The following is a 12,114-nucleotide window of genomic DNA, read 5'->3' as shown; positions in this document are numbered from 1 at the left end:
TCTAATTTGGTAACCACCAAGAAATCCAATCATCTTATTAAACTATACCAGCTAAATATCTCAAAATTTTAAACAATCCCCTCTTTTACTTTCTTCATACTATAAAATACTTTGAAAGAGTTAAAGCAGTCCGCTCTGGCCTGTTCCATAAAATTTTTCTGTTTCTTAAAGATTGTCTATCATAGACCCATTGCTTTTTTAAAAATGCTATTACAAAAATAAAACATTTTTCCCTAAGTCTAAAAATCCATTGGCTCTATTCTTGATCAATAATAAAAAGCTGACTATATGAGTTTCTTTGTCACTAAAGGCCTACTTATCACTCACCGTATTTCAGAGAAAAAGAGAGAGAGACAACCAACCACGTAAGCTCTGCTTTTAACATAAAGCACAAACCAGATACAGTGCTTTAAAACAATCAAAGTAAAGCTGTGGTTAGTAAGGCTCCCAAAGCCCAGGATTCTTTACAGACTCAAAATTATATAGAGGGGAAAGGCTCCATCAGCTCCATTTACTGGAACAGCCAAAACAGAAGACAACTGGAAGAGAATCAGCAAATTATTAAACTTCAGAAATAGCTGAGTCTGTGCCCTTCCTGACAGATGAGGAGAGAAAAGTGCCACAAAGAAAAAGGTTGATACAGTGACTTTTGGGAACCGTATCACTGGTTTACACCAGAGAATAGACTAGTGCTTGAGTCTTATGGGTTACTTTCTCATTTCCACTATGCCATTGTGCTTCAACCTAAACTGTAAATTCAAATGTAAATATCCTTTAATTGAGCAACTCCAATTCTAGATATTGACCCCCAGATATACAGGAGATAGGGCTTCCCAGGGGGCTCTAGAGGTAAAGAACCCACCTGTCAAAGCAGGAGAGATACACGACATGGGTTCGATCCCTGGGTGGGGAAGATCTCCTGGAGGAGGGCATGGCAATCCATTGCAATATTCTTGCCTGGAGAATGCCACGGATAGAGGAGCCTGGTGGGGTACAGTCCATAGGGACACAAAGAATCGGACACGACTGACGCCACTTAGCACAACACACACAGAGCGCATCCAAGAGATAGACAGATGGATCTGAGTTACACGGTTTCAGATCTACATATCCATCTATATATAAATCAATATGTAGATATAGTAGTAAATGTAAAGATAGTCACTGCAACATTGTAACACATAATGTTACCTAAAATAACAAGTGAAAGACTGGCTGAATGCATTATGATACAGCCACACAATGAAGTACCTTTCAAAAGAATGAGGAGACTGGATGGTACTGATAGCAGAACATTGCCGAGGTAAGTTAAAAGAAAAAAGTCAGGTATAGAATTGAAATGTGCACAATATGAAACACTTACGATATAGGAAAAACACATCAGTTTGTAAATGTAGAGACTATCACTGGAAGGATACACAGTTAGTTTTAATCATGGTTTTTCTCCAGAAAGGGAAAGCAGAAGGCTGAAGAACAAGGTACCTTCCACTGTATGTCCTTCCCATACTTCAAGTCTTGCCGTGAGCACATGCACCATAACACAAAATTGGTTTCTAAAACATAAAATACTATAATGAATAAAAATGATTTGGGGGGGGTGGCCAGGACCCAGGATTGAACCTGTGCCCCTTGCAGTGGAAGCACAGAGTCTTAACCACTGGACTGGCAAGGAAGAAAAATTTATTTTTGAGGTTCTGGTGGGACACCAGAAAAAAAATTGTAAGAACTCATATTAACATATACATGTAATGAAATAAATCTATGTATGTATTAGAAATAAAACTCCAATTTGAGAAAAAATAAATAAAGAGTAAGATGGCCCAAAATGGAGACTGAAATAGCCAAGACAAAAATCTTTCTGAGAACAAAAGAAAGGCTCTCCTGGAAGATTTCCATGTTCAATACCCACACCTGAAAAAGATCACTCAACCTTGCTTAGAATGTCCTAGAACAACAGAACTTTTAAGGATTAAAAGGGAACCAGGGGAGAAGGAGAGTAGCTGAGGTGGATGTAGCTGATTAAGTAACAATGAGTTGGAGGGAATCCTAAACAAACAAGCCAAGATAAGGGGAAAAAATGCCTCTGAATTTGAAAAGGACATTCCATTCTAAACTGGATAAAGGCAAGAATAAATCCCAAACTGAACCATTCTCTTTTGACTTTTTCCCCCAATCTCAGGGCATCGGTGATACAATTAAAAAAAAAAAATCATTGCTTGAATTCTTTTCAGCTAAATAAGGCTTAGCAAAATAGGCATAAACGTAAGTTAAAGGTGTCACTAATCAAAAAGTATATCTGCCTTTGATTGTATGAGCAGATGTTCATCAGTTCCCATGTCCAAAAGCTGAAGACTGTTATTGTACTCCCTTGTTTGGATAAACATTTGGTTTATTTGCAAGACAGGGTGCACTTGACCCAAAAAAAAGTCAATAAGAGACTTTGAACTGTTTGTAGCTTCTTCATTTATCATTCAGATCTTAGCCCATGTTTTCCCATTTCCAAAAGGCACTTCCATCGTTTCCCACAGCTTCAAGTCCTTATTTCTAAGGTTCCAGTATCGTATTTCCAACTCCTCCCTAGACTCAAACAAGCCCTCTTCTGTATCCATGTCCCACCAGAACCTCCATGCCAATACCACACCCCATCTCAAACCAGGTCCTCTTACTAACCTTCTGCTTTAAGATCAACACCATTCTCCTAGTTACTGGTGTTCCAAAAGTTAGATATGCTTGCCCACTACCCATCCCTCCCTCTCTTCACAAAAATGATTTAATTAATCTATGGCTTCTCCAGCCCAAAGTCAAAACCATAATCCTACTTTCATTTCTTCTTAGATTCTGGCCATCTACCCTCATCACTAGACTGATCACCCACAGAAGGCTATATGACAGGGTCTCACACTCATGCCTACAGGGACAATGCAGTTAGCAGACTGCAGTAAGGCTGGTTAGGAGTCTGAAGAAATAAACAATAAATAGCAACTGAGGCTGGGCCTCAGTACCTGGGGGAAAAACAGGAGGAGCCAGGCCTCTGGCGAACACAGCAAACACATCCCCTCAGACAGACACGATCACAGGTTTCCTGCAGGAATAGAGGCCTGCTGCTGCCAGAGCTTGCAATTCCGCAGGAGTAGGTGGAAATTTGGACTTTTTTGTGCGAAATTTCCCCCTATTTAAATGTTGGCAACCATTTGAAAAAAATGTTTTGAATGCAATATCAAGCAGGACAAAACTGCAAGGTGGATTCAGCCCAGAAACCTTCAGTTTTCAAGCTCTGCTCTACAGCATGACGACGTGGGGATGCATAGTTTGGATTAAAGCTCAGACGTGGGACCTCAGTCTTCTTCCGTCACCCCTCTAAGTCTCAGTTTCTCTTTCTGTAGAATGAGGATAATAAGATGAACTAACCGCATGGAGTTGTGTGATCCTTGAATGAGAGAATGCAAATAAAGAGCCTGATCAGGGCCTCCTTCACAGCTACTACTATGTTATTGATGCTCTCTAAAAATTAAGTCTAAAACCTTCAGCCTGGCATTCAAAGTAAACCATAATTTGACTCTCAGTCTAAATTTTCTTCTAAAGTGCTGACCTTCAGGTACTCCAGTCACATTGCAAACAGCTTTTTAACTTTATTAATTTCCATATTTGCTTAGCCAAAAAAAAAAAAAAAAAAAAAGTGGGAGAGGGGCAGGGTATGCAATATAATCATTTAAATAACACTGGCCATTCTACTCAGGACACTTTGGCCCTGAAATTAGTGCAAACTGGAAGACAAGAGTCTGCTGTTCCTTTGCAATGTCTCAGGTCTTAATGCCTCTCCAAGAAGCTATACCTCAAGGCACTGAGTCTGATTCCAGTGATTAAAAATATGTACAGTTCTGTGTTTTCCAACTAGGCTCTTAAACAAAAGCCAGCTACCTCATATTTACTTGCCCCATTCCCTGCTTTGGGAATGTTGCCTGTTCCGTAACCTACACATATACATAAGAGATACCTCTCCAAATGATAGCATCAAAATGGTACCTCTTTCCAAGGCCAGCTAAACAGCTACTTCCTCAAAGGAGTTGGTCTATCCTTATCCCTCTGTATCTTGTGACCAAAATACTTGGGAGTTCTGCCCTTTATAGTTACATGTGCAATTCTTCAAACCTTTACTCATGTGCCCCTTGAGATCAACTTGGTTTTTTACTGAACTTGATAAATGTTTAATAAATGAAGAACAAAGAAGGGGGAAAAGACAAAGCGGCAGCAGCAGCAAGGCAAGGAAATGTTAATGATAAGGACAATGACAACAACGATGGTTGCTGCCATGGGATTTATGCTCTTACTTACATCTTTTAATGCAAAGAGCTGTCCCCTATTAATCCCATGTTGCATTTCTAAACAATAAATGTACAGGGTCACCTTCCCCACCTCTCTCTCATCCTTCTGGGGCATGTTACCTGCTGTCCCCTTATTACTGAAAAGTCACCTTTTCATTCAAATATAATCTAAATAAACAGGGAGCTAAATGGCTCCTGCCACCAGTTTAAATCAATTAGCCCCACCTTCGATGTTGGTTAGGATCAAGATAATGATGCACTCTTGAAGCTGGTCCAAAATCCATAGTAGTCACTTTAACCTGATCTGGAAGAACAATCAAAGACCCCTACACAGAGAAAAGAACAACAGGATCGGGGTGGGGGGGGAAGGTGGGGGAGCAAAGTGTGGGTCATCTGTAGAATGACTAAGGCTCATACAAGAAGAAAAACAAAATTCTCACCCAGATTAGCAAATATTCAATAAACGAATTACGGCTGATTTTCACAATACCTAGAACAGGTTTTTTCAAGCTGCTGGTTAGAACCCATTAGCAAGTTGTGAAATCAATTTACTATATAGAGACCAGAATATTTTGTAGCAAAAATTGAATTAGAAATTAGAAGGCACTGCAACATTGTTCTGTAAAATATGTAATTCAGCTTTATCTTTAATATGCACGTGTATGCGCGTGTATGTACTTGGTCATGATGTAAAATGAATTACCAAGAGTCAAAAATGTTTTACAAACATTGAAATAGAACGTGCGTGTTTATATAATCTCTGGGGACTAAGATTTTCCATTTTTTACTATATTCATAAAATAAGAGAATGTCTGTTCTTGAAACCTGTTGTGCACAATAGTTCAGTTCTTCAGGTTCAAAAAAGCATATTAAAAATTATCATTTGGCATATTTTTCCCTTACCATTTCCTATTCCCAGAAAGGGAAGTAACGGTCACTTTAGAAAACCACCTTCACTTTTTCTTCCCTCCATATATTTCTTTGTTGTTGTTGTTGTTAGGCTGGTTGCTTAATTTACTCAGTAGTCTGTATTTTTTAAGACTGATGCAAATTATCAACACATTTATTGAGCAACTATATGCATACAAAGCATTCTGTTAGGAAATGTGTGAGAAAGGTAACATGACAGTATTTATTTTTTTATATTAATTTATTTTAATTGGAGGCTAATTACTTTACAATATTGTAGTGGTCCCTCCATATATTTCTATCTTGTTTAAGTTCCTGACATCAAGTTACAAGCTCAAAAGCTCTAGCTCTCTTAGTGATATTTGCCTATAAGCATTAAACTATCACTTAAAGAGAGTGAGCAAGCACAGTCAATTTTCACCCAGAGTGTAACATCACTCATCAGTCTTCAATAGTGAAGGTTCAGAATTTGGTTTAAGATACCTCCTCAGCCTAGCTCCTCTAGTCCAAAAATAGTTTTGCTCAACTTCTTATGTTTTCCTCAGTCCCTGCTCTCCAAACTCCAAGTATCACCCTACATCTAACATTTAGCTTTGTCCAAGATCACCCCTATCTTCCTTTATCCCCTCTGCACATTTCTCATCAAACTCAAGGTTACTTTTTAGTTCAGTCAATAATTCTTCCGTAACTACCTTAAAAAAAAAAAAAAAAAAAAAAGGAAACAAAAACTACAGCAGTCTTATTTTCAATGGTCTCAATACTGCATGGTGGCCATCAAGGCCTATTTGGCTTTCACAAATGAGTAAGGCACCCTGCCATCAAGCATTCAAGTGGAAAAGGTCTACGTGGGATACCCACTCAAAGCAGCCCTTAAAAACCTACTGAAAGAGGAGTTTACTTTGGATTCCATCCATTTACCCAAGAGGTCATCCACCATCCACCTCTCACACGAGTACTGCCTGCCACACTATTTTCACTGTCCACTGTTTGAGAACAAATGCAACAGGAGAAAGTCAGTGTCAAGGAGTCAATTCACCAATGTTTGAGCACCAGCCCCACTCCCCACCGCCCCACACATACACAGTACTTCAGGAGTCCTAGCTCTGCAGGGTAGGAAAAGTTGAGATATTTTTCCCTCAAAAGAAGTGTCATCCTGAAATTCAAAAACAATCCCAAAAGGAAACATATATTGAAAAGAATAGATGTCTTTTGAGATCACTAAGTACAAGTTATAATACTATACATAATAAAGGGATATAAACAATAGTTCCTTCTACTTAAAGAGTGTCTTTTGTCCCCAGCTCCCAAACTCACATTTAAGGACCTGTGTCTGGCATCATCATCTCTTGAGACCACCTCCCTGATTGTCCAGAGTACTGGGTTATTTTGCCCCTCACGAATGAACCATCCACTCATTCTCTTAGTAATTAAAAAATGATTTACTGACTGTGTGGTCTGGGCCAGGTATTATATAAGGTGCAAGAGATACACAAAAGATGAATAAGACACATGGAGCCCATTAAGAGGATTTGAAAAGTTTTCAGTGACGGAAACTGAATTCTTCAGAATTTTAAAAATAGAGAAATGAATAACCTCAAGTCCTTGCTCCCAAAGAGATCAGTCAAATCCCAGCATGAGTACTGAAGATGGCCAAACACTAGAAGAATGTCAAAAGGTAAAATCCAGGAAGCACATGCTTGCAATGAAAGCACTCAGAGCCCTAAAGGATTTGGTTCTCCCCAAAAGTGTGGAAAAGAAGGACAAAACAGCCAAGACTTAGCCTTATGATCAAGAGAGCTGAACTCCTACAAACCCATCAGGACATCTGTGCTAAATAGGTCCCTCTGACCTAGTCCATCCTCCAAAACACAAACTTCACCTGCTGCATGAACTTCCACAAAATCTGCAAAGGCTAAAATTTAAAGTCACTTTCCCAGTCACAGAAATAAAGGTCAAATACCCAGAGCAAACAGTGAAGCAACTCCAATGGGCAAAGTGGAATGTTGGTCAGAGACTCAAACCCAAAAATCAAACAACTGAGAAGTGGTGGCTCTGGAAAACAAAGCTCTCATGATCACAGAAGAGTCTTTAGACACATAAACAAGCCCAGATTTCCAGAGACACACAGAAGAGCACAAGAACATTGATCAGTCGTGCAGCTGGTTTGCATATTGGGGTAGAGGGAAATACATTCATTTCAACTTCAAAAAGGAAGCTGCTGGGCCTCTTAATGATTTTGTGAGCATAAGTTCAAGTAAAACTACCTTCTATCTGAACCAAATGCTGTGATGTGCCAGTCATGCCCACGTGAGGAAGCTCTTCCATAAGTGGTCTTCCCAACAGACAAATCCCGATTTAGAACTTCTGATTCTTCAAGTAGCATGGCAAGCTAGGGCACTCTATGGCTAAGGACTAAAAGAGAAGAGGTAAATCTTCCATTTGGTTCTTCTAAGAGCTGGAGTTGGCTGCAGAAAGAAACAGCAAGTTTTCACTCCAAGAGATCAAAGAAGGCATTTTGTACCAGGAAACCCAATTCAATCCTCATTTCCAGGAATAAAGCCACAGTGCCCAATATTTGCTTGGGAAAATAAAACAGGAGACTATGTGGACTCCAATTAAAATCTCTTGACAGCTTTATTTCCCAGCCTCACCAGTTTAAGGCCGTGAACATTTTAACCAGGCACTGATTTAACTTAAATACCAACTCCCCAGTCTGAATGGTCACACTTACCACCGGGTTAAAAAAACGAAAGCGTTTTAACACTTCTTGACAGTATTCTTTGCCCCGTCCTGAGCACGAGATGTATAAGACAAGGTGATACTGAGAAGTGCCAGCCTCAGCCCAGCCCATCTCTCCCATGACCGCAGTCAGGAGAAACCGCACAGCAGCCTGTGCTCTTCTTTTAGTCACAATACTGGAAATGAGAGTGGAAGCAGGAGAAAATGGGCGGGGGGTGGGCAGAGGGGCTCACCTCAATCTTACTTGGGTATGACAACAATCTTATTTGGGTATGCTTTAAAATTATCACTTGGGTTCTCGTCAATCAGCCAACAGTTCTGGCATGCCTACTTCACACAGGCACCAAGCTAAGTCTATACAGTACAGGGAAATATTCCCCAAGTAATCATTATGTTAATAGTCAGGTGTTTAATTTTCTTAATCTTTTTCAAAAAAGTATATATCCTGTATGTAGGTTATAAGGTCTAAAAATAAAATCAGCACCCATGAACCCATCACTCAATCAAAAACCAGAATATCAACCAACACTGTATCATCTACCTACCTCCTCCATCCCACCCATATCCCCAGGTGCCTGCAGCGCGTGCAAACACACACACACACACACACCCCCCACACACGCGCGCGTGCACACACACCCCACACACCCAGGAATTCATTATCCAGAACATGAGTTTCAATCTAAGTGTCAATGCATCTTTAGGATTATCTCCTAATCATTATAAGTGAGTTGGCTTTCCAAATACAGCAGTGATATACTGTTTCTTCTTAAAAAGCGGTGTCTTTAAGGCTTTTTTTTTTTTAGGTAAACTGCTGCTTTAAAGAGAAATACTAACAGACTAAGTGAGACAGACTTAATTATGGTAAACTCATGACGATAGTGTACAAATGAATTAAATTTGGCAAACACTGGCAAAAACAGCCGAGAACATGGGTTCCAGCATCCCACAAACTCCTGGTTCAAATCCTTACTCCACCCTTGATGAGCTCTACAGCTTAGGGCAACTCAGTTTTGCCAAGCCACAATTCTTTATTGTAACGGAATGGAATAATAATAATAAAACATATGGTTGTTGTGAAAATATAATGAAAAAGTGTGTGTAAAGATCTGAGCCCACTGCCTGGCACACATCCAGTCCCCTCCTCCCCAAATCATCATATCTGTCATTAAATTCACTCAAAACATATCAAAGGATTTTGCCACCACCAATAGTTTATATTTCCCTAATTTCTAACATGTAAAAATAAATCAAGAGGCAGGGATCCAATAGCAGAACAGTCACAGAGGACAATTTCTAGCCCCAGCTCTTGTTTGCCTAAAATTATAGTATACCCTCATTGATTCCATCTCCACCTTGCGACCTTGAATAGCAGGATCATTTTTCAAATCCACTTCTGCCCCGGCCCTTCCTCCCGGAGAAGGCTAGACTACTTAATCCAACCTTACCTAGAAGCCTATTACAATCATCACAGGACTAGTTCTGTGTAATCTAGAGTAAACTAGGCATAGCCTCTCTTTACTGATTCAGTCACTGTTTTCCATTCCACGGACAGGTGCACAAATTTGGCAAATCACTACTTAGAAAAACAATCAGTACTATTAACAGAATTAAATTCCTCACATCTGAAGTTAATTCGTCACATTCCGGAACAGGGCATACTCCTCCATCTTTACCCTCCATCATCCTTAGTATCCTTTTAAGTTACTCAGAGGTAACAAGAAACTTATTCGTATTCAAATGATCACTCTGTTCCAGGGTACAAAAGCTGTAAAACTACTACCTATATCAAGTTTTATCTAAAACTACTCTCTCCACTTCATGTAAATCTCACCCATACTGAAGAGAATGAACCCATCCTGGCCTTTGTTTTTTCATCTGTCCAGAATTTATTTCAACATCATTAACCACCTTTGAGTATCTTCACAAGGGCTGATGGTAGAAATGTGATTATCCAACACACAATTCCATCAACCTAAGGACTACGCATCTCAGCCTCAAAAGACTTCTGTTTTTTAATTCCAGTATAGAAAACAAAAACAACTGAATTACGAAAAAAAAGTGGTTTGGTCTCAGAAGCCAGGTGATCCAAATCCTGTCTAGGCCTAAGATAACCTCCCGAACGACCCCTGAGTCCCCATCAGTAAAATGGGGAAGATCCATGTTTCACACTCAAGCATACTGTAAAACTGGAGGGCGAGGCCAGTGTCTGAGGTCAGCACAAGTCTAGCGTCTGCTGGCTGCCAGAGCCCGGGCCCCCAGCCAGCCACCCACCTCCAGAGACAAGTGCCAGGACATACTATAGTGTTTCCATTTAAGGCCCGCCACTTGGATCAGCCCATCTCTTGAAATTTCTTACCACCACCTTTCCAGGAAGAATTTTTTGGGGGGAAAGGGGAGGTGGTGTCTATTTTTTGCCACCGACTTTCCTTGGGCTGTCAGAGCAGTCTGCATCTCTGGAACAGGATTCTTTAAAACCACTGGGCTAGTCTGTGTTTAAATGCCAGGCCTCTTTTCAAAAATATACAAAATGCGGATGAGATCAGTCCTTTCTCTCACGATCTAACTCCCATCACATACACTTCAAAAAAGAAAGAAAGCCCAATGAAATTAACAAATCCATTGAATTACTTTCCTACCTCTCTGCCAAAGCCACAGTAAGCACAACTTTTTAACCAAGACTTTTCTTCTGCTACTAAGTGGAATGTTTTCTTCCCTAAGGAGCTTCTTCTACAGCTTCTCTCCCATGCAAGGAGCGTTCAAAACTCCAGAGGGAAAGAAGGCGGGGGATGGAGGGGGGGAGGGTCGGGGAAGACTGGGAGACCTATCTAGCACAAACTGGACAGAGCTGAAACAGTCTAGAACCCGACGGGAGTGCTTCCAGCACGGCAGAGGCCCACCTCTCTCCCCAGAGCACCCACGGCTCCAGCCTCACTGTTTTGGTTACAGTGTTGAAGGAAGGGTTTTAAACTTGGCAAAGTACCGTGCAACATCTGTAACCACATTTGCCTTCTGGGGATCGGAAGATGAATCCCACATTCCTGGCTTTGAAGCTTTTTGAAACTGCAGCTCGGAAGAACGGAGGGAGGGAGGGAGGGCGTTGAGCAGAGTTTATTGGCTGTCTCTCCAGCAGAAAATTCCTCTTGGAAGAGACGGATATTTTGAGGGTGGGGGTGATTTGCCCATCCCTTGACTCTCTACCAAGCTCAGCTGGGAAGGTGAGCCCCGTGGTCAGGCGGCCAGATCGATTTACAAGTCAGAGGCGCACACCCTGAAGGAGTTCACTACGGGCACACACACTGCAAACCCGAGACCACCCCACTCCATGCCTCTGCCCTCTCCCACATCCCACCAGCAGTTCAGGCCCACAGCAAGACAGTTTTGTTCCGCGGCTGCTTCCCCCACCGAGAGTGAATCGGCTTGGGGGGAGAAAGGAATGAAAGCGAGGGGGAGGCACCGCAGACGCCCACCCTCCCACCCCCAATTCCTGCCCCTTTTCCCGGTAGGTTCTCCCCTCCCTCGGTCCCCCGGGCTCCGGCTGGCGCGGCGGGCGACCTGCCCTCACCTCTTGTCCGGCGGCTGCGGGGGGCTGAGCCGGGGGGAGGCGGAGTGCTAGCCAGCCGGGCGCTGCAGGTCGGCGCGGGGCGGGGCGGGGCGGTGCAGCCGGCGAGGGAGCCCGGAACTCCGCGGGGCTGAGGGCCGGCGGCCGTCCCCGAGCGGCAGCGGCGGCGGCGGCGGCGGGCGGGTGCGGGGGGCCGGGTGCTTTCCAGCCCTGGGGCCGGTGCGGCTGGCCGAAGAGCAGCCTGGCAGCAGCGGCGGCGGCGGCGGCGGCAGCGGCAGCCACCCCGGGGAAAGAGCCGGGGGAGGGAGGGGAGGCGGGGTGAAGAGGAGGCGGAGGAGAAGGAAAGGGAGGAGGGCGGGCGGAATAAACTTCCCGAGGCGCCGCGGCACGGGCTGGGAGGACGGCCGCGGGCGGGGCGGGCCGGATGGGGGCTGGCCCGAGGGGCAGTCGCGGGGGGACGGTCACTGAGAGTAGAAAAGTTCCCCCAGCGCCGAGGGGTAGGCTGCGGCGGCGGCGGCTGCAAAGAGCCGGAGCCGGAGCGGGAGGAGCGGGAGGAGGAGGAGAAGGAAGTGGCTGCGGAGC

General features: G+C 43.1%; 1 protein-coding gene across 2 annotated transcripts in view; it reads right to left on the bottom strand.

Annotated features, from left to right (window-relative positions):
* Positions 1 to 11,662, bottom strand: part of ACVR1 (activin A receptor type 1) — a 130,793-nt gene extending 119,131 nt beyond the window's left edge. Inside the window, exon 1 of one of the 2 annotated variants that reach the window (XM_025276330.3) lies at positions 11,536 to 11,662. The gene's annotated coding sequence lies outside the window, so the exon portion shown is untranslated. The remainder of the gene's footprint in view (positions 1 to 11,535) is intronic. The other variant, XM_025276337.3, reaches the window with a different exon arrangement.
* Positions 11,663 to 12,114: the final 452 nt, after the last annotated feature.

Source organism: Bubalus bubalis, chromosome 2 (genome assembly GCF_019923935.1).
Source record: "Bubalus bubalis isolate 160015118507 breed Murrah chromosome 2, NDDB_SH_1, whole genome shotgun sequence".
Lineage (NCBI taxonomy): Eukaryota > Metazoa > Chordata > Mammalia > Artiodactyla > Bovidae > Bubalus > Bubalus bubalis.
Note: the sequence above shows the minus strand (reverse complement) of the source record. Positions and strands in the feature narration are given on the sequence as shown.